The sequence below is a fragment of the Parasteatoda tepidariorum genome, chromosome 6 (assembly GCF_982258835.1).
Source record: "Parasteatoda tepidariorum strain Cologne lab strain chromosome 6, Ptep-v5.0, whole genome shotgun sequence".
Classification (NCBI taxonomy): Eukaryota; Metazoa; Arthropoda; class Arachnida; order Araneae; family Theridiidae; genus Parasteatoda; species Parasteatoda tepidariorum.
Window position 1 is genome coordinate 71,701,626 of NC_141760.1, and position 21,312 is coordinate 71,722,937.

General features: G+C 28.1%; 1 protein-coding gene across 1 annotated transcript in view; it reads right to left on the reverse strand.

Annotated features, from left to right (window-relative positions):
- Window positions 1–1,520: 1,520 nt before the first annotated feature.
- Window positions 1,521–21,312, reverse strand: part of LOC107443029 (adrenocorticotropic hormone receptor) — a 57,833-nt gene continuing 38,041 nt past the window's right edge. Inside the window, exon 2 of the mRNA XM_071179150.2 lies at window positions 1,521–1,720. The gene's annotated coding sequence lies outside the window, so the exon portion shown is untranslated. The remainder of the gene's footprint in view (window positions 1,721–21,312) is intronic.

Sequence of the window (21,312 nt, forward strand, 5' to 3'; positions counted from 1 at the left end):
AGACCGTCGATGAAGAAATCTCTCTCCAATAAGAGGGAAGGGCGAATAGATGACGACCAATAGGAGGGCAGGGTGAATAGATGACGACCAATAGGAAGGCAGCTCAAGTAAAAGCACTTGTAAAAGCGAAAAGAAGGGTAGCTATCAGGAGGGACCGTATACAAATTGCACAATCGACTGCAGGGAAAATTGCAACGGACGGAAACAACGGAAAATTGCTTCCCGTTGGGTTCCCCATCGACTAACCGAAGTACAGAAATGGCACCGGTATGCACTGGCTTGCACATACTTGGAGAGATATTTGCAATGAAGGAGGCGCATTTCTGCCGCGTATTGTCGCCATTGATGAGACATGGGCACGAACCAATGAGCCTGAATTAAAGCGTCAATCAAATGAATGGCTTCACCAAGGTTCGCCACGTCCACAGAAATTTCGACAGGAACCCTGTCAGGTTAAGATTATGTTGATTGTGGCATATGACTGGGACGGTGTGATTTACCTGAAGAACAAACTGCCAACGCAGATTACTATTGCCGATTTCTGCAGCACCATCTGTGCCCGACTATGCGGCGCAAACGTCCACGTTTATTGCACAACAATCTCCCTATCGTATTACATGACAACGCTTGTTTCCATGTCGCAAACAAAGTCACTCTCCTATTGCGACGGTGGCAGTAGGAAATCCTGGAAAACCCTCCCTACTCACTCGACATGAGTCCTTGTGACTTCGATCTGTTTCCGAAGTTGAAGGAACCACTTCCAGGTCACCGATTTCATTACGTTTCATCTGTACTCCACTCAGTAGGGCGCTCGGTCGCTCACATCAACAATCAACACCTTGCCACTGGTCTACGACGGCTTCCCGACATTTGGCAACAGGTTATAAGCTTTGCTGGTGATTACATAGAAAGAATGTAATGCAATTGTACTTGTGAGTTCATTAAAAATTGATTTATACCTATGTTGCTATTACTTAATTTACAACCCTCGTATATTAGATTTGCATTTCAAGTTATAATTTACATTTTGAAGCTATTACTTCAAGGGTGGCGGTATGTTTAGCCGCAAGTAGAAGTTTTAATTTAAAAGATGAAATCCTGTTTTCTGAAAAATGAAATAACGTGTTACTTATGACTGCATTTACTATTGAGTGCACAGTTTGAAATTAGGTGTATCGGCTCTCATTTGACTAGTTTTCTGATTTTATTGAGTTAATCAGCTTTCAAAAAAGGTATGTGTAGCTTATACCAAATCATTTCTTTTCTTGCGCGATTACATGGTAATGGGTTTTATTTAAAAAAGATTTTAAAATTAAGCGTTTATTTTTACCATTCAGGTTCGGCATATTTTTATCAAATGAGTTTTCCCCTCTGAAGAGTGTTTAATCTTTTACACATAAAAGTTTAAACCTTAAAACAATTTCATGAATAATTCCTTTTTTATTTATCATATTAGCATGTCTTATAATTTGTATGATATTCAGCGCAATGATTTATAAATCTAAATTTATACACTCAAATTAATTTGAATAAAATATTTATTAACAAGACTGTACAACATACAATGATAAATATCAACACACATTTTTAAATTAGTCAGTTTAAAATATATATACACTTACAAACACAAAGAGTGAAAGATAAAGAGTCTCTTGAAATATTGACGAAACATTCATAATATGTTCAAAATATCTCAAACTTTCCAGCACCATGAGGTTTCCTAAAAAAAGTTATGAATTAAAATATATTTATTGTCATTAAATATCATGATTTCATATACTAATTATATCAATAAATTGGATAATCAATAACTTTTTAAATTTCATTCAATATACATGATTATAAATTTCTTCTGCATACTTCCATTTATAAGCTTATATTTTTTTTAAAAACATACTTAGGTCTGTCGATAGACTGTTTCTGCAACGAAATTTTTTAAAGAAAAATTTTTTCTTTGATAGTACTTCCTGTTTCATTCATAAGGAAAGTTCTAATGCACACAGCGTTAAAATATTGTTTCGCACGATCTGTAAGTAATTATTAAAATTGCCTTTGATGATAATTCTGGTCAAACTTTGGGAATTATGGGCTAAAGTCATGCGAATTAGCTGGTTTCACAAAGTTTCTATGCAATGTTTCGAAGCTATTTTTGTATGAAAAAGGACTTTTAATAATAATATATCTTGTATTTTACTCATAAGAGTTATTTAAGAAATAAGAATAAATTTTACTTACTAAACACAATTATTTTATTATTTTAACATTTCTCAAAAGTTCTCGTTTTCTTGTCAATAAAATGAGAATTTTAAGTTTTAAACATAGCAATCAAATTAACGAAGATCACATAATGATTAATCGCTACTTTTCTGAAGAATTAGCAAACGCGTAAAATTATTTTCCAAATCTTGGTAGAATCAATAGAAATCTGCTATTTAATTGAAATGCATTCTTAAAATGCAGATATTGACTTTAAAAATAACTAATTTTTGGAATACATTTACCTTCAGAATCTTATTTTGTAATTGCCAAATTATATGAATCTTGGCAAAATTGTAGTAAAACGTGGTGATAAGGTCGAAATTCATTTATTCTACTTTATTAAAAAATAAATACGTAGAAATCCCATAGCACCATAATTAAGATTAAAAAGACGCTTTCAAATGGAAAAACCTTTTCAAAAAGTTTGAAACTTCAGAAGAAAAGGAATTTGTTTTAAGAATTATGTGCATTCTGTGCGGAATTTATTTCGTTCAAGCCTCCTAAATTTTAAGACTTTTCTAGAGCTTAAGATATGGGCGACTCCCAAACAGTTCATTTTTTTTTTAATTTCAAAAAGCAGTTTTGAAAGCTAAATTTTAACTTTTAGTATTTAAATTAAAAAAATTAACAAAAATTGCATTGTCTCTAGGACCAATTCTTGGAATTGTTAAATATATTTCAATAAGGGGGAAAATTGATTGAAGATTCTAACTATTTTCTAATTCTAACTCATCAAATAGAGTTTAATTAAGTCTCAGAATTTTTTAAGAAAATTTCATTTTAGTATTCAGTTAGCTATCTAATTTCTTATATTCTATATTTAATATTTCTAAAATGTAAATTAGTAATGTTCATATCATACAAAGTGAAGCAAATGTATACTTTCTAACAATTCAATGTCTATTTAACTCATCATCTGAAAAGCCTAAAGCTTAATCAAGAAACAAAAATTCCATTTCAATATTTTATTACTGGTTTTATAAAATTACTTGTAAGAAAGCAAATTAACATAATGCTACTCATTAAAATAATAGATATGATGTAACTCATCAAATAAAAATCTTAAAAAGTAACTAATCAATGTAAAACGGAAAATCATTTTAAGATGTTATTACTGAGGTTATAAAATTATTCGCAAGAAAGTATGATTCTCAGAAACTAAAAGTAGACAGCAATGTATCTTTTAATTATGGAGCAAACTAAATCAGTTTTAAAATTAAACAATTTGTTTCAAATTTTGATTTCGAATAAGAACTTCATCTTACTCTATCCCACTACATGCCTGAAAGACATCACATTAGTTTTACATTGCTTTAAAAGAATAGATGCGATGCAATTCGTGTTTGTTATTTAACACTTTGATGTATGATTTACAGTTACAAATAAATGATATCCCTGTCATCATTGTTTGAGAAGCCTTAAAAGACAGAAACGACGCTGGCACGCCACTTATAATCGATATCCTTTCTTTTCATTTGACGTCGCTTGATGAATAATTTAATATTGGATAAGTTCTGGTGAGGATGTTTCGCTATATACTTCCTTATCATCATCTAATAAATGTAATGAATTTAGATCAATTTTATTGAAGCAAGCTATCTAGGATTATTATTACTACTTTGTAAAATATGATGAATTAAGTTTCCTTTTAGAGTTAAGAAGTTAATTATGTAATATACGCAAAATCTAACTAGAATACTAGAGGTACATAACTTTAATTAATGGTATATACTTTTCCTCTAAAAAAGACAATAACATTAAATAAAATGGGTCTTGAGATTGTTAAAGTTTGTTTAAGCTAAAAAAGTTTTTCTTAAAATCTCATTTAATGTTATAATCTAACTATGTAACTAATTTAGAATTTTTTCGTTTGTTATGGTTTGCTATCAAAATTTAATTATTGTAATGCTGCGTAGCTCTACGAAAATGGGTTTATATTTTTTTCTTTACTTATCATACATTTTTTTAAATGCTGCCAAGTTTAACAGATTTTATATTCTAATCATTAATGGTTGTCAAATATTTGTGCACATTATGTACACACTTGAAATGCGTTTTTATGCTTAATAAGTATTTTTTTTAAATCCTTAAAGCTTCTTCTGTAATTTTTGTAAGTACTTTAACGTATTATAGATAGTTTATACTAGTAAAATATCTGGCTTGTTCAGTCTTTAAAAAGCAAATTTTTTGTTTACTGCTAAGTCAAAAAAATATTTTAACGAAGCAACAAATAGTCATCAAAATCAATAAAAAACTGATTTTGACATTATTTTTAACTTATATTGCTGAGAATTCAAAATTTTTTAATTATTTAAATTGATTATAAAGTATAAAAAGTTAAAGAATTCATAATTTGTTTAAAAACTGCAAAGAATTTTAATTTTTTAAAAATTTTGCCGTAGCAACTTATCACATCCAGTTTATTTCTGTAGAAACAATTATTTAATATAAAAAATACAGTGTTTTAGATTTGTTTATGACAAATGTTACCCTAAAGAATTTTATATATGTATGTTTCGGAGGTCCAGTTTTACTGATATCAGAAAAAGTTTCTGAAATCAACTATTTCTAAATATAATTCTGATAATGCCTTCAAACTGATAAATTTGAAACTTTCCATCTGATATTACCACCAATTCTATTTTCAAAACTGTATTTTTTTAAGTTAAGGATTATATTAAGACTTTTTTGCAACAAAATATCAGCCAATTCTTTTTTAATAAATAACACATTAACTCTCAATAAAGGGTCAAATATAGAACAAAATATCATATTTGTTTAAAAAGTATAAATAAATAAAAAATTGTTTATCTTTATTTTAAGGAACATAAGAATTTTTCTGCAGCATATTAAGTGACAAATAAGCATTATTTTTAATTTATTAACTGATTTTTTAACACTTTAAAAGAAGAAGATAAAAGAGACGTGCTTTATGATTGTTAAACATAAAACTCGTTTATCACGAGTAGAATTAATCATTATACATCCAATAGTTTTATTTTTAAAATTTTATAATTAAATTAGAATTTTTAAAGCTTAATAGACAAATTTTACAATCAAATTAGCATTAAAAAGTTATAATTATAGCCATATAATAAGAGTTTAACATTGTTAATAAGAATGTAATCATAAAGCTCGTTTACCTCAAGCAAAACTTATACATCTGGTAAGATTGTTTAGAAAAATTTACAATCAAATTTGTATTAAAAGGAGTATTAAAACCATATAACAAGAGTCTATCCATATTAATAAGAATATAACTATAAAACTAGTTCACCTCAAATTACAGAATTACCTCAAAATTGCCGAATTACTGCATTACCTCAAATTACAGAACTCCTTTACCTCAGAATACAGTTTACCGGAAGCATCATAATACATCCGATATTATTTAACCATTTTTACCATTAAACTATAATTAAAAAGATTAATTGATAAATTTTATAATTATATTGGAACCAATAAGAATACTGAATAAAATTTACAGTTCCATTAGTATTTATAGAGCATTTGATATATTTTACAATTGAGTTAGTTTCGGTATAGTTAAAGAGGTAGACATATAATAATCATTATGTGTTCATTCTGAAAAAAGTGTTTTGGAACTAAAACTGTTTAAATAATTACGTAATTACGGAAAGAAAATGATTAGGTACATTTCACATAGAGACATTACATAAGTGAAAACATATTTTATATTACTATGCTATAAAACATTATAATTTGTATGATTCTTAAATATACATATAAAGCAAAATATTGAACGTGTTTGATAATTTGAAAAAAATTAAAAAATATTTTTATTTTTTAGAAAGTTATAATATTTCTAAAGAGTAATAAGTTACAAATAAGCATTCTCATTCATATATTGACTAATTTCCTAAATCTTCAAAACAGAAAGATAAAAGTGTCAGAAAATGGTGACGTGATTTATGATTGCTAACCATAAAACTTGTTTACCTCAAATAGAAACATCATTATACATTCGATCAATAATATTGATGGACACCTCGTGATTTAGAATTCTCTCTATCAAAACGACTGTAACATTTTGAAGATAAAATTGAATCAGAACAAGATTTACAACATTGGATTCAAACATTTTGGCCACTTTTAAGTATAAGCTCAAATATAAATTCCCGAAAGAGGAATAAATGTACAGTTGAATTAAAAATAGTAACTGTTATATTGTTTCTTAAATAAAATATAGCGTATATCTTAAGCTATGAAATATCCAGAATACATTTGATTAGATCATAAATATGTTTTATTTTATCTTTTCCCCATAAATTTCTATTTTATTTATATTATCTATAATATAATACTTTTAGCACATCCTCCGGCATTTAATTGCTGAGTTTTATGTAACAGATATCCCTAATAACCATAGAAGTGCCCATAAAAACATAGCGATTTCCCTATTAATGGAAAAGCGTAATGGAAATATTAATATTTATTTATTATCGAAACGAGCTATAAGTGCTTTCGTAAAAAAGTTAATCAGAAAATGATTTAATCGAAACATTCTGCTTTTCAACATACTAAGAAATATTATTGGTGAAAAATTTATAATTTCAAATAAGGAAATATTACGCTGTGTCTAATTTTTCGTTAAAAAAATATTTTAATAAGCCAAGCGTCAAACTAATATTTTGAAAACCCTCTACACACTCAGAAATAATCCAAACTTCCATTATGGATTGCTCAAAAATCCTTGCGCCGTGTTTTATTATTTTTGAAAATTATTTTGTGAAATCACTTGATTTTTGTCAAAATTCTTAAATGTTTAACTGAGCTGCTTCATCTCAGTACATCCTGGGGATAAAATAATTTACACTTTTATTTGAATTATTATTTGCATTGTATAACGGGATAGTACGTTATCTTTTAAGAAAATTTTCCTAGATATAAATCCTGGTTTTAAATGAAAACTTATTTACTATTAAGCCTTTAATAAAATAAAAATATAATGGCATCAGGGTAGTTTTCCATTCTTGTTCGTGGCCGAAAAATTACATTATAGGATCGAGTTTTCCTCTTTGATTTCCGTATTTTTTTTTTATTTTTTCTGGATGTCTTCAGCATGAAATTAACAAGTCTTAAATAAATTACTTTTCTGCAAAATATTTTTGTATCCAAAATTTGAAGGTATTTACCTTAAACATTTATTCTTCTTATTTCACTCTGATACTGTTACGCTTTTTTTAATTTGTTTTCGAAATCAAGAATTCAAAACTAAGATAATTGTTATGTTATTATAACGTGATTCAATAACTTTACTTTATTACGTTAATTTTTAAGAAAATTTATTTGAGTCTGTGTTTAAATGTATTAACCGTTTAACAATTAATATTTTTGGGGAAAAACACATTAATTGTTAATACTCTATTCTAAATTAAAGTTAAAGAAATTCGTTAAATGATTATATACTTAAAGATTAGCTTCGCGCACAATTGTTTGCCATGTTCAATTTGTATAATTAATCTATCAACCAGTCTGGTAAACGAACAAAATAAATGACCAATCCGCCAAATTAGTTATCACAATAAAAATTTAAATTTAAATTTAATTTTGAAAAATTATTACAATGTTAAATGATGTATATTCACACTCAGAGTCATACGGTATATGTTAGGGCGTAGGAAGTAGAGTCACAAGCAAACAGAAGTCTTTCTAATATACAGTAAAAATTTCCATATGAAATTACGGTATATAGTACTGGCACTCTAATACATCATTCGTAAAATCGATGTTATCATGAAATCCACTATTCCTGCAAAATATTATCCCAAAATTTTAATAGTAATATTTGTTAAAGAGTGATTTGGTGATTTTACCGTAATTATTACTGTACAAATTATATATATATTTCTTGCTCCGCATCATGTTCCTATAAAAGTGGATTCTACGGTATTTTTACGGTGTAGTACAGAGCACAGAATTAACTGAAAACTTTTGCACTTATGATCGTATCCTCACTCTCTATGATCAAATCTTAGTGGTTCGAGGGGATGACCTAAAATATGCGAATTAATTAGTGCAGCGGATATTTAAAGTTACGAATTCAGACTAAAAAAAGGTACTTACTCTGAATAAGCATACCTTTTTTCGACGGATTCAGATTCCTGACCCCCAAACTATATGGAGTACCCGCAATCTGAGAAATATGGGCCCCGTAGTGTGGTCAAGAGAGTGATTCTATAGTTTGGTCCACATATGTTACGTTTACATTTTGCGTATTTCACCATATCACGAAAACTTCTTAAGAGAATTGAAAAATGTTTTACACACAATTATAAAATTTATCTATCCAAGGAAAATTCTATGTAAAGAATACAATTTAATAGATATTTACTTAGTAACAGTTGAGAATTTTTTTAATTATAAGGCATACAATTTTTACATAATTATTAAAAATGCATTTTTAAGCCTCAAAATATATTTTATGAAACCACATTCTATTGTCAATTTTTATCAAAATTATTACCAAAGCACTTCGGCAAAATTTGCCAATCTTTTTGGTGTCACCATAGAAGAAAAAACATGGTAAATTTTATCATATTCTGGTAATTTTGACTATGCCTTTATTATTAGAGTAGGATCAAAAGTCTTATAAATTATGTATTTCTAAAAGCTGAAAAAGAAACAAAAAAAAACTATTTTAGGTATAATTGATAATATAAAAACTTCATTTGCTTCAAAAAATATGCTAAAGGTAAAATTCGAGAGCTAAAAAATAAGCACCAATTCTCAAAATTTGACAGATGTAAATGACGCGTTTTTTTTTAAAAAAAAAAGTTTTTCATTTCCTAGTAAATTTTTCTGCTTTAGGTTCTTGGCATTATTCATTTCATTACTTTTAGGCAATTGTTTGTAAAAAGATTTTGGTGGGTTCAAATAACAAATAATTTCCAAATTTGTTTGCTTTGTCAAATAATTCTTTTTCTCAAAAAATTATTATAACTTTAAGTAAGACAAATGATTTTAAATAAGTATAATTTATTTGTTTTTCTTTCTTTTTTATCATATTAACTTAAATATCACATTAATAATATCATTTTTATAAGCAAAATGTTTGAATTAGCTATAGTTAAATATGTAGGTTAAAAAGAATAAATTAGAACTAATAAGGCTTATTTATAAATTTTACATTTAAATCAGATTCTGTATAACTATATTAATAGTCATATATTTATCAGTATGTGATCATAATCGAATAAATTCATAATGCATGTTGAAGCGTTGCATAAACGGAATCTTTAATAATCAAAATACATTTAAAACTATTAGATAAACATATTTAATATAAGTATTTAATTTTGACCTGAATATCAAATCATAGATTCTGCTAAATTCTAAAGGTCATAATCTGCTTCAATTTAATAATTATATCATAATTTGTTCAATTTAATCATTAGTAATATACGCATATTAAACTTTCAAATAACTAATGTATTTTCTTTAATTTTTAATTATTTCTATTTATGTTAAATTTACGTGCCGTGCTATATAGATTAAAATTTTGGTTAAACATTTAATATACATGAGATTTAAAATAGACCAGACTTATCCACGCATGTCATAGCCAGCTGCGAATCCAATTAAAGTTCTTTTCTTGTATTGTCACTGAGTAGGATTAAAGAATGATAAATTACCTTATCTAATTTGCAAATAACATTATTTCTTCACAAAGGAAAGGAATTTTCTAACTAATAATTGTTAAGAATTTGGGTTCAGAAAATATATATTTTATAATGCCAGACTTTTGAGTTTAAAATGGGATGTATTTGATTTAGAAAAAGATGCTTCTCCTTTACTTTATTAAAGAAAACAAATACGCCCTGATGTAATTTATTTTTAGAACTTGAATATTTTAAATTCATGCTTAATCATGTAGCTACGCATGTCGTGAGCTTAATCATGTAATCATGTGAATAATGTTGAAAAAAATGCATTGCATGCATTTTTAAATAAAAATGCATGTTGACGGGAATATGCATTGTACGAATGTACAATATTTATAAGGAGAATTTTAGACCAAATCTAACGTATTACATTGCATTTTTTAAAAAATTTTATAACCGGAGTTTAACAGCCGATCCAATTCTGAGTTTCAGACCATCAATGCTAAACTCGGTAGCCTTTTAATCATGAACCCAGTCAGCAAGGGGACACCTGGATCAAGCAATGGGATAAACTAGCCTTTTGCGGAAAGTTTTTTTGATGAAACTAATCCTGTTACAAGGAGAGGATAGCTACGAAAATCTCCCATGATTAGCCCGACGGCAAATGTATTATAACTCATGGTTCGTCTACCACTGAGGATACTTAACATCATCATTGTAGTCAGTGCGAGCTGAATTCGTATCAACCAGCCACCGCTTGTATTCGAAAACGAGTAATTTAATTGGGAGCTTAACACTCTCTTCGCTGAGCCACCACGACTCAATCAATACTTTTTGTAGTTTTTTACTTACTGTTATTGCCAAATATAGTAATAAGTATAACATTGCGCACCGTACCTCCTTTTTCGTCACGTGTTGAGGGAATAAATCAAGCAGGAGCTGATTTAAAAGTGAGTGTGATTTTACCATTGTAAGAGCAGTCGGCTTATGTTATTAGTCTGGATATTAACTGATTAAAAGCTTCATTCGTTTCAAAAATATACAAATATGAAACAAGAGTTGGCATGTAAGAAGGCACGTACTTCTGACACGTCGATTGTTACTTCTTATTTGTATATTTTTGAAGCGATTGAAGTTTTCAAACAGTTAATAAACAGGTTATTTTCAGACCTATTTTTAAGTGAGAGTTTGAACCTATTTTTCGTTAAAGAATTCCAGAAAAAGATTTACTTCAAGCAGCAACTCGGAACAGAAACCCAGTCCTTCATAAAGACAAATCAGTGCCTTTAACCTCTAAACTATCACTAATCGAATCGAGTCTTGGGATTTTCCTTAATCTAAGCTTAGAAAAAATATCTTAATCATACTTTTAGTGACTTTACAAAATAATTTTATTGCAAAAAGCTTAACTGTATTTTCGTTTTTTTTTACATGTGGCATCGGGTATTTGTTTCCATTTACTGAAAATCATTTGCTGAAGATGTTTTAGAAGTTTAGATTTTCAATAAAACAACAAGTTTTGAGGTGAAAAAATTGTTAAATTCAATCAAACTTTAAAAAAATACACAAATTTTACTTCTTGGAGCTATGAAAACCTAGTAAATCTTTACAATTACTCCTCCCATTATTACATAAACAATACTATTTTAATAGTAATCATTAAAAAACAGCCTCATTTAATTGCAATAACTTAGCTGTCTGTTTTTGAATGTGGCAATAATTACGTAAGACTAAGCCATGGATGTGGTGCATCACTTTGAACTCAACTGAAGTCCTTTTAAAATATTATGGCGAGGGGGAAATTTCAATGATATCAGTCAGCTGCTAGCAAGTCTTAACATTTACTAGCATTTGGCTTACATGTTTATTCACTGAGAAAAAGTATGGTCACAACTATAATAAGATGGTAACATTTTTCCGTGTGTCTGGCGTGTTCAACTTTTTAAAGCTTTTAAATTATTTTGGAAGCATATTTGCGTAATTTGATTACAAAATAAAAAAAAATCTATGCAGTCACGGATAAATATTTTTTATCCTCTATCGCAATAGTATTTTGTTAACTTGCAACTGGGTAGTAGCAGCTCTGCGAATTAAGAAAATCCTAACATCCGCCTCAAACACTATAATTATTTGAACACGCATGAATATTTTGAGGGATTTCTTTTAGGTTTGCTACAATTCAATTAAAAAATCTATAACGCTTTTAAAACACAATTATTAAAATTATCATATAGTTTTTATATATTACAGTTTAAATTGTTAAAAACCAATTTTTCTAGCCTAAATGGAATTTTTAAAAATATTGTAATTAACAATAGAAGAAAAACTGTGAAAACTAAATCTTCCCTGAGAAATTTTGACTTTAACCATATACTGGATACAAAAATACGTATACTGGTGTATAACCGTATGCTGGTAAAAATAGAAGCAGTTATAAAACTTAACTTTTTATCGAATATTTTCATAATATTTGGCAACTTAAAATTTATAAATATTTATCAGCTTCTAATTGAAATAAAGTTGGAAATGTTTACAGCTTTCTGATCGTCACCTCAAGGTTAAATATTGAATTCAAAAATAGACTTATTTACTGATACGAATTTCAAATATTCCAGAAAAGTATTAAATCAATATCAGGAAAAGTTTTCCGATTTTTTTTCTTGTAGGTAAACTCGTATAAATACGATATTTGAAAGAATTCAATCATAAAACTACGGGAAAATATGAAACGTAAGAGAGAAAAATAAATTGCTTTTACGGCGCAATTTAAAAATAAAGCTAAACAATATATTACTGTGAAAAAACATTTGGAATGGTAACAAAGAGCAAAAAGTATCAATTTATTAGAGAGAATTTATTTCGGATTCTACAAAATTATCTCCTCTGACTTATATGTATCTTCATCTAAATATGCCATGATATCCTTTTTATAAATGCCCTTCAGAAATCTTAAGTAATTTTATTTTATAAAGTGAATGACTTCAAATCAATGACCGCAAAAAGGAAATATAATATAAACACAGATATAAATACAGAAAATAAAAAATTTAAGCACAGAAATAAACAAAATTTTCTCGGTGACATATAAAGATAATGTGGTGCGAGTGGGGCCATAAATTAACGATTAATAATTTCAATGTGAAAAGAAGTAATTTCATGAAATCTATGAGTTTTCTCTTCCTACTTTAGGACGTTTTCCATGAATTCCTTCACTCAAACGTCACAAACACTCGAAATATAATATCTAATAATCTTTATTGACTGTCTGGTTAGAATTCATAATGCACTACACTGCGACAATCGAAGAAGTTGACTGTTTTTAAAAGCTACTTTGATGTATCGTTTTCAATTTCTTTTCACATTTAACTCAATATATGGTGAAACATGGAAAAAGTAAAATTAACATTAAGGAATTCAAGTCTTGGTTCGCTCTCCTGACCAAACTGTTAGGACCATATACCCATGGAGACATGGTGTCTCAGGAGATGGAGCATTCGCCTCCCAATGAGGCGAACCGGGTTCGAAACCCAACGATGGCTGGTTGATACAAATTTCTCATCCGGCTTGCACCAACCACAGTACTGGCGTAAAAATATATTCAGTGGTAGACGGATCATGGCTTAGAGTTTCCTTGTAGTCGTCATGGAAGCCGTGGAAGATTATGTGTTTTACTTTTCATGTAACTCAAATGTGTCTTAGTTCCATCATAAAGTACTCCACGAAGGCAAATTTCCCCCGATACTTGATCTAAAAATTTTCTTGTTTTTTGTCTTGGTTTTAAAATTACAAGATTATAAAGTGCAACATTGGTAGTCATAAACTCAAAATTGGGTAAGGATGTTCAACGACTTGAGGCTCAAAAATCCAAAGACTTTAAGAATAAAAAGTATATTTATTCAGATTCAATCAATTCAGATAGATCAAAAGTTCTAAAGGGAATTTGTTTTTCTGTGTATTTTGCTTATTGTACGCACTATGGTTTGTTCTGTATTTTATTGCAATGATACTGTTCACGTAGCTGCACTATGCGTTTGCCTTTAGAGTGCTTCCTACTATCATCTGATTTATAAAACCTTGATTTTTTAATTTAAAAAACTTTATATGTTTTTATATTATGAACAGTATAAATCATTTGAGAGCAAAAGAATAGTGCTCTTTTAGAGTTTCTAACTCTAGTACCACTTTTCCTTGGCACATCTGATTATGGGTCACTGTGCATTTCTTAAACCCTATGACATACTCTAGCTCTCATTAATATTCTTCACGAAGTGTTTGAGACATAATATGACATTTGACATAATAAGACATCATTGAGACATTTTGAAACCTGCATCGCAAAACTTTTAAATTCAAATTATAAGTTAGCGTAAGTAACAAATCTTTAAAGTTTCTTATGCAAATGAGAAATCAATAAAAAAAAGTAGTAATTTGAAAGATAATACAATTTCATTTTTGTTTGTTTTTTTGTTGAGAAATACAATTTAAACCTAATGTAATTACCGCTATTAAAAATAACGTTTAAGAAACAACTAAATATCACATAAGCAAGGAAATCATTATTTTCAAATTTCTTTCCTAGATTAGGAAAATATTTTGTTGCATAAATTCTTTTTATTATTTATTTCTATCCCGTCTCATACAAGATATAATCAACTAAATAGAGCCATTTTTACTAGAAAAAGACGCTTTTAACGTCACTGTTTGGAGGCAGATTGCATGTGCTTTTATAGATATATACTCTAGCCATTGAACATCAAATAATTTTATTTGGCCAAATCTGCACTGAGAAAAAAACTATGGTCTAAATTACCAAGAGAACAGGCATGGCATAAAAGCAATTTATTTGGTTAAATTTACTTTTCAGCAGTTTTGTACTTTTTACTAATGTGTAGTATTAAGAACTATAATTGTGAAAACCAGGATTTTTAGTAAACGTTACCATATTGACGGTAAAAATTGCCAAAAGAATGGCTTAATTATCATTTACTTAAGGTTTTATTAATCAGAATAATGATTTTTTCACCAAAAATGTCATTTCCATACAACGCACTAAATTTACTCAAATTTTCTTCTCCATGCTAGACAATGATTAAGAAATTCAGCTATGAATTCAGTTTGATTTATATTCAGAAATATTTTGACTTCAGCACATTTTAATGATGTTTAGTATAATAGTTAACTTATTTCATGCACAAATATTTCTGAAAGTGAATTTTTACGAAAAATGCTTAATTGTTTCCACAAATAACGCTCTCGTTTTAAACTGAGAAAATAATTATATTTAATCATATATTCATATATGTCATATCATATTTACAAACTCCTTCAAATATACAAACTCCTTCAAATGCAAAGTCCTTCAAGTATCATACACACAATACCGAAGTTCTTGAATTCGATTACACAATAAATAAATGAATATTTTTGGAGTTAATATTTTTCAATTCGTTAGCTTGTTATTACTTGAAACGTTTATTTCTCCCAGGAAAAATATTTGTAAGTGTGAAACAAAAAAAACATAGCATTTATTGACATTAGATGAAAATACTTTATATCATGACTTTGTAACTATTAGACACAACTTTTATTTAATATGACGAAAATTTTAACTTCTTTTTTAAGTTAAAAAAACTATTATTCCTCTAACTTGATGAGAAAAACGATAAAGAATAGCTACGTATGTATTTAACATCAACACACTTTGCTTATGTGTAATACAATCATTGACTAATTTCATTCTCTAATATCTCTAACATTACCCCCAAATAAGATAACCACGATTGAATCAACAAAGAAAACTCTAATTTTTAACAATGAAAATCAGTATATCTAACCACAACATTCATATGTATCCTATCACGTTTACATACTCCATCAATGCTGTCTACATAGCAACTAATTAACATTTCCTTTTATTTATTTTAGTATTACGCTTGTATAGTTATCTAATCAAAGTATGAAACTGATTTACGAATTCAAAAACAGACAAAATAAGTAAATAACATTTAAAATAATAAATCAAAATTGAAAAGAAAAATTTGTTTTATTTTAATGTAGAAAGTCAGAAATACTATTCAAACAGAAAACAGAAAAATATAAGATATGTGTGTTAGCAAGACACCATAGCTATAGTTATATATGTATCCTTATTATCAGAAAAATTGCTATTAAATAAATTGACACCTTTAAGTAGCGTTCAAAGTCTCAAACAAGTTATAAATATACACTTAGCATTGCACCTCAACTAAGCCTGATTAATAGTTCAATTTCTTCTGACAACTTGATAAGGATAATGTATATTTGATTAATATGCATATTTCATTAATGTATACTAGATTCGGATGAGAAATATAGCGTATATTGAAATCAGAAAGAAAATCTTTGCATCTTGCCTTTGTAACTATCACACACACACAACTTTTTTAATATGACAAAAACCTTAACTAATGTTAAGTCCAAAAACACAATTAATTCTCTACCATGATAAAAGAACGATAAATAATAGCCACATATGTATTTACAACCAATACACTTTGCTTGTATCTAGTACAAGCATTAACTAATTTCATTTCCTAATATCTTTAACATTGCCCAGATACAAGATAACCATAATTGATTCAACAAAGTAAACTCGCGTTTTTAACAATAAAAACCAGTATATCTAACCACAACATTCATATGTATCCTATCACATTTACATACTCCATCAATTTTGTCTACATAGCAACTCATTAACATTTCCTTTTATTTATTTTAGCATTACGCTTGTATAGTTATCCCATATCCTTATTATCAGAAAAATTGCCATTAAGTAAATTGACGCCTTTAAGTAGCGTTCAAAGTGTCAAACAAGTTAAAAGTATGCACTTAGTACTGTACCTCAGTTAGGCCTGATTTATAGTTCAACTTCTTTTGACAATTTGATAGGGATAATGTATACTTGATTAATGACTGTCGCGGAAAATGGTTAAAACTTCAATGAATTTGAATAATGATGGACCAACGTTTGTAAAGAATAATAAGACGGGGAAAAAATCTTTAAAAGTAAACTACTCTATTGAATACTGATTGTGCTTTTTCGTAAGAAGTGAACCACAAAAAGAATTAATTCGTATTTAAAATATCCATTAAAGTTCAGAAAATAGAGTTTAAAAAAAGATTTCTAAACAAAAGTGTCCTAAGATTTATCGAGGAAAAGGTATAAGTAATAAATGATATTGTTTACCGATAGCGGTTTACTTTAATAGTGCTCCGCCAAAACATATTTGTTTTTGTTTATATAAGTTTTAATCAGTATTATCTTATTTTTCTTATTCTAAATGTTCGTTTTGATAATAATTATCCCGAATTATCTTTAAAGGAAAGGGTTCGCCATTCGAAAATCCCTTCAACTTTCGAAAACATAATTGTTGACACTTCTGGCAAAATTCAAGAAGAGCCAAATAGAATCTCGCAAGTAGTTTGTTCACTATATGCAATGAGCTGGTTAGAATTTGTAGTTATTTTCAACACTGATATTCATCAGTAGAATGAAAATTTCGCTGTTAAATATGAATGCATGCTTTTAGCTTTCAATTATAAAGGATAGTTAAGGATATAAAGGATAATTAAGGATATAAAGGATAATTGAGGGTATAAAGGATAATTAAGGGTATGAAGGATAATTAAGGATATAAAGAATAATTAAGGATATAAGGGATAGTTAAGGATATAAAGGATAATTAAGGGTATGAAGGATAATTAAGAATATAAAGGATAATTAAGGATATAAAGGATAATTAAGAATATAAAGGATAATTAAGAACATAAAGGATAATTAAGAGTATGAAGGATAATTAAGGATATGAAGGATAATTAAGGGTATGAAGGATAATTAAGGATATAAAGGATGGATAATTAAGAATATAAAGGATAATTAAGAATATAAAGGATAATTAAGGGTATGAAGGATAATTAAGGATATAAATTAAAAACTCTCTTAGTCGTTTAACGTCAACTTTCCAAATTTTCTCAAAATATATCGTCTTAAAAAAGATCGAATTTTGTTTTAACTTTTGTATTATTCATGTTTCTGTCAGTTATCATAACACCTAAGAAGCATCTGTCCATGCTTTATTCGAGGAAATATACTATTTGAAATTTCTTGGAATAAATGGTTAAATAATAAATTAGATAACAAGTTATATAACTGCTATTTCACTATATTCAAACAGTCAAATAACCATAAATTAGATGGTATTCAAACTGTTAACTGGGGAAAAACCGTTTATTAAGTTTGTCCACCTAATATGGTTAAGCAACCAGAATTTCATCGTGGTTATTAGACCTATCTAGTGAAACCCCTTGGCTCCTAGCAGCTGGGTACTTAATACAGCTGAGAGGGCTAACCTGCCAATCTCATGACAGCCAGAACGGCGATTCCAGTCTGACCATTAACACGACAATATTTCCTACATTCTCTTCAGAGAGTTTCGAGTGTCTTGCACTAACCAATTTGTGGTGCTGAACTATTAAAATCTGATACTCTCATTCGCCCATAGATGGCAGCAACGTAAAGCTGATTTGCCAGAAAGTCTAGTACTTTTCATCGCTTTTGAAACAACCTGATAAACTGATTAAATCATTACCCACTGATCATTACTCATTTGATAAAGCACTACTCAACCGCAACCTAACTCCAATGCCCATTACCTAACGAAAAGTTTAACTTCAAAGGCGAGTTAAATTTGTTTTCTACGATTTTGAAAACATACTAGTTGTAAATTGTTAAAAAAAAAACTTGCAAGTTGTAAACTATGATTCAACGGTTTCAAAACCGTAAAAGTAAAAAATGTTCTTTAAAATAAACTTAAAGCTAATTGGATGGACAGACTGCTGTCGGTTAGATTGCCGTAATTTCAGAATGAAAGCTCAATTAGTGGGCCGATCATTAAATATATATTTAAAAAAAAACATTGTTGCTCTTATCTCAATTTAAAATAAAATAAATTCGATTTTTTTAATGTGCGAATAGTTATTACTTCTATTAAGGAACATAAAGTGAAAGGAATAAAACAATTTGCTTAATGAATATCATGATTGTGTTTTACTTTCACAAATTTGAATCTAAGAAGTGTGATGATAAATACAACAAAGCTAACGAATCATGTAAAAATCCTTAAAAGCAAATGTATTGATTTATTGGCGCCAAAATTGCTATTCCTTTCACCGCTTTGTTCTGCTTTTTCTATTTACTTTGTATGCCAATAAACCAATTGAAATGCTCCAGCAGCACATGAATAAGCGCAAAGAAGCAATCTCCGCATCTACCTTTTCGTTTTTTTTTGTTTGTTTTTTTAAATAAGAAATCTGGGACACTGCTGCATACAATAAAGCCAATCTTGCGTAAAATTGTCTTGAATAGTTAGACATTGATTTCTTTTGGTGTGAACCTAAAGTGAGGTTGTCATCTTTCACTAATGCGTTTTGTGACACCATCGGTAGATTTGTGACAGTTTTTTAGAAGTCATCTAAACCTTAAATAGTCATTTGTTTACTTCGGTGACATTCATACCTCAAAATATCGACTTTTATGCTAAATAACTCGTTTTTACAGATAAATAAGAGGAAACCAAATATATTTTGTCCCTTAAATATCGTTCGGAAGACATCAGGGAACTAAATACATAGTTACACGCAAGACCTATGTTTCCCTTTTCACTTAAACTCGTAACTTTTTTAAAGCCTATTTTATCAGACAACATTGATCTTATGATATATATATATATATATATATATATATATATATATATATATATATATATATATATATATATATATATATATATATATATATATATCATATCCTTTTTTGCGGATATAATCGTGTGGGCTGATAAAGAGATTATATCTTTAATTTTATTTGTTTTCCGGATTTTTAATATTTTTTTAAATTTTTTTAGATATTAATAATATTTTTCAAAAGTATTTTAAAAAATATAAATTTTGATAATTTACTTCTCCTGTCATTATTTTTTAAAATTTTCCATTTTTTTTCTCAATATTTTAGCTTTTTTTATGAGTTCTGTATACTTGCAGCTTATGCGCAGTTAATAAAACCTATTAACTTTCTTCGTTTTTCTCTTTGTTTTTATCGTGCTCTCTCTCTCTCTCTCTCTCTCTCTCTCTCTCTATATATATATATATATATATATATATATATATATATATATATATATAAGTATATATATAAAGTTGCATTACCCTTGTAATAAAAATAGACTCGGGTCGGATAAAAATGAATCCTTATATTGCATAATGTTGTACAATATTTAAGTTCTTAATTTCAATATTGCATCGAAATAAATATAATAGAATTCAATAATACAATAATTCAATAATAATTCAATTATACAATAACACCTAAATGAGTTTTTTTAAGGGGCTAGAGAGGAAAAAATTTAAAGTTTCAAAATGCATGGATCTTTTCAAATAAGTAGATGAAAAAATTGTAATAAGCATTATTATGTTCAAAGTTAGGTTGATTCAACACTTGTCTCCCAATACAGCGCTAAGGTTCAAATCCTGGTTGATTGTACTGTTTGACAGTCACGAGTGGGACTCTCACTAAGGTTGTTATCAATGAGGACGGGGTCACATCTTGTGATTGCGACACATTATTCTACCCCTCGGATTACACAGACGTGCAAAAGTAAATTGTTATAAGTGGTTGAAATATCAGTAAATACAGGAATTTCTATTTTTAAAAAAATCCTCCTCCATGAACAGTTAACTACCCTTCAGGTTTTGATTTGAAATAAGAATTAAAATGTTGCGTATTAGGTAAATGATAGTTACAAATACGATATAAATCAACTGTCGAACGTAAATAAATAAAAATAGTAAAAAAACACGTTTTAATGAAACCAAATTAATACTTGATACGGAACCAAAACAGGGAATGGCGAGAAATATGCATTGGAATTAAATGCGGAAATATTGGTTGTTTAATTCTGTAATAAGTATATCTATATAGTTAAGGTCTTATAATATTGTATTTATAGTATCTCAACAGGTGTATGTATTTTAATTATATTTACTAATGCACAGTGAATAAAAAACAAAATTAGAACACTTAGATAACTTTTGAACTAATGATTGGATATTCTAAGAAGCAATCTAAATAATTCAAGGGCTAGAAATTAATTTTATTTATCAATTACAGTAGTTGCTACTTAAAGTAACGAAATCAGACAATTTACTAAAAATCGAAACATTTTTAAATTATAAGTTAAACAAAATTTTACACCTCTTCTATCTATGTAATTTCAAATGACAAAATTCACATTTAATGGAAATCGGTTCAAATAGTTAATGAGAAATAAAAACTTTAAAGCACGACTTCCGTGAAAAGAGGAATGGTGCAGAAAGTAAAATTAATATTAAGATC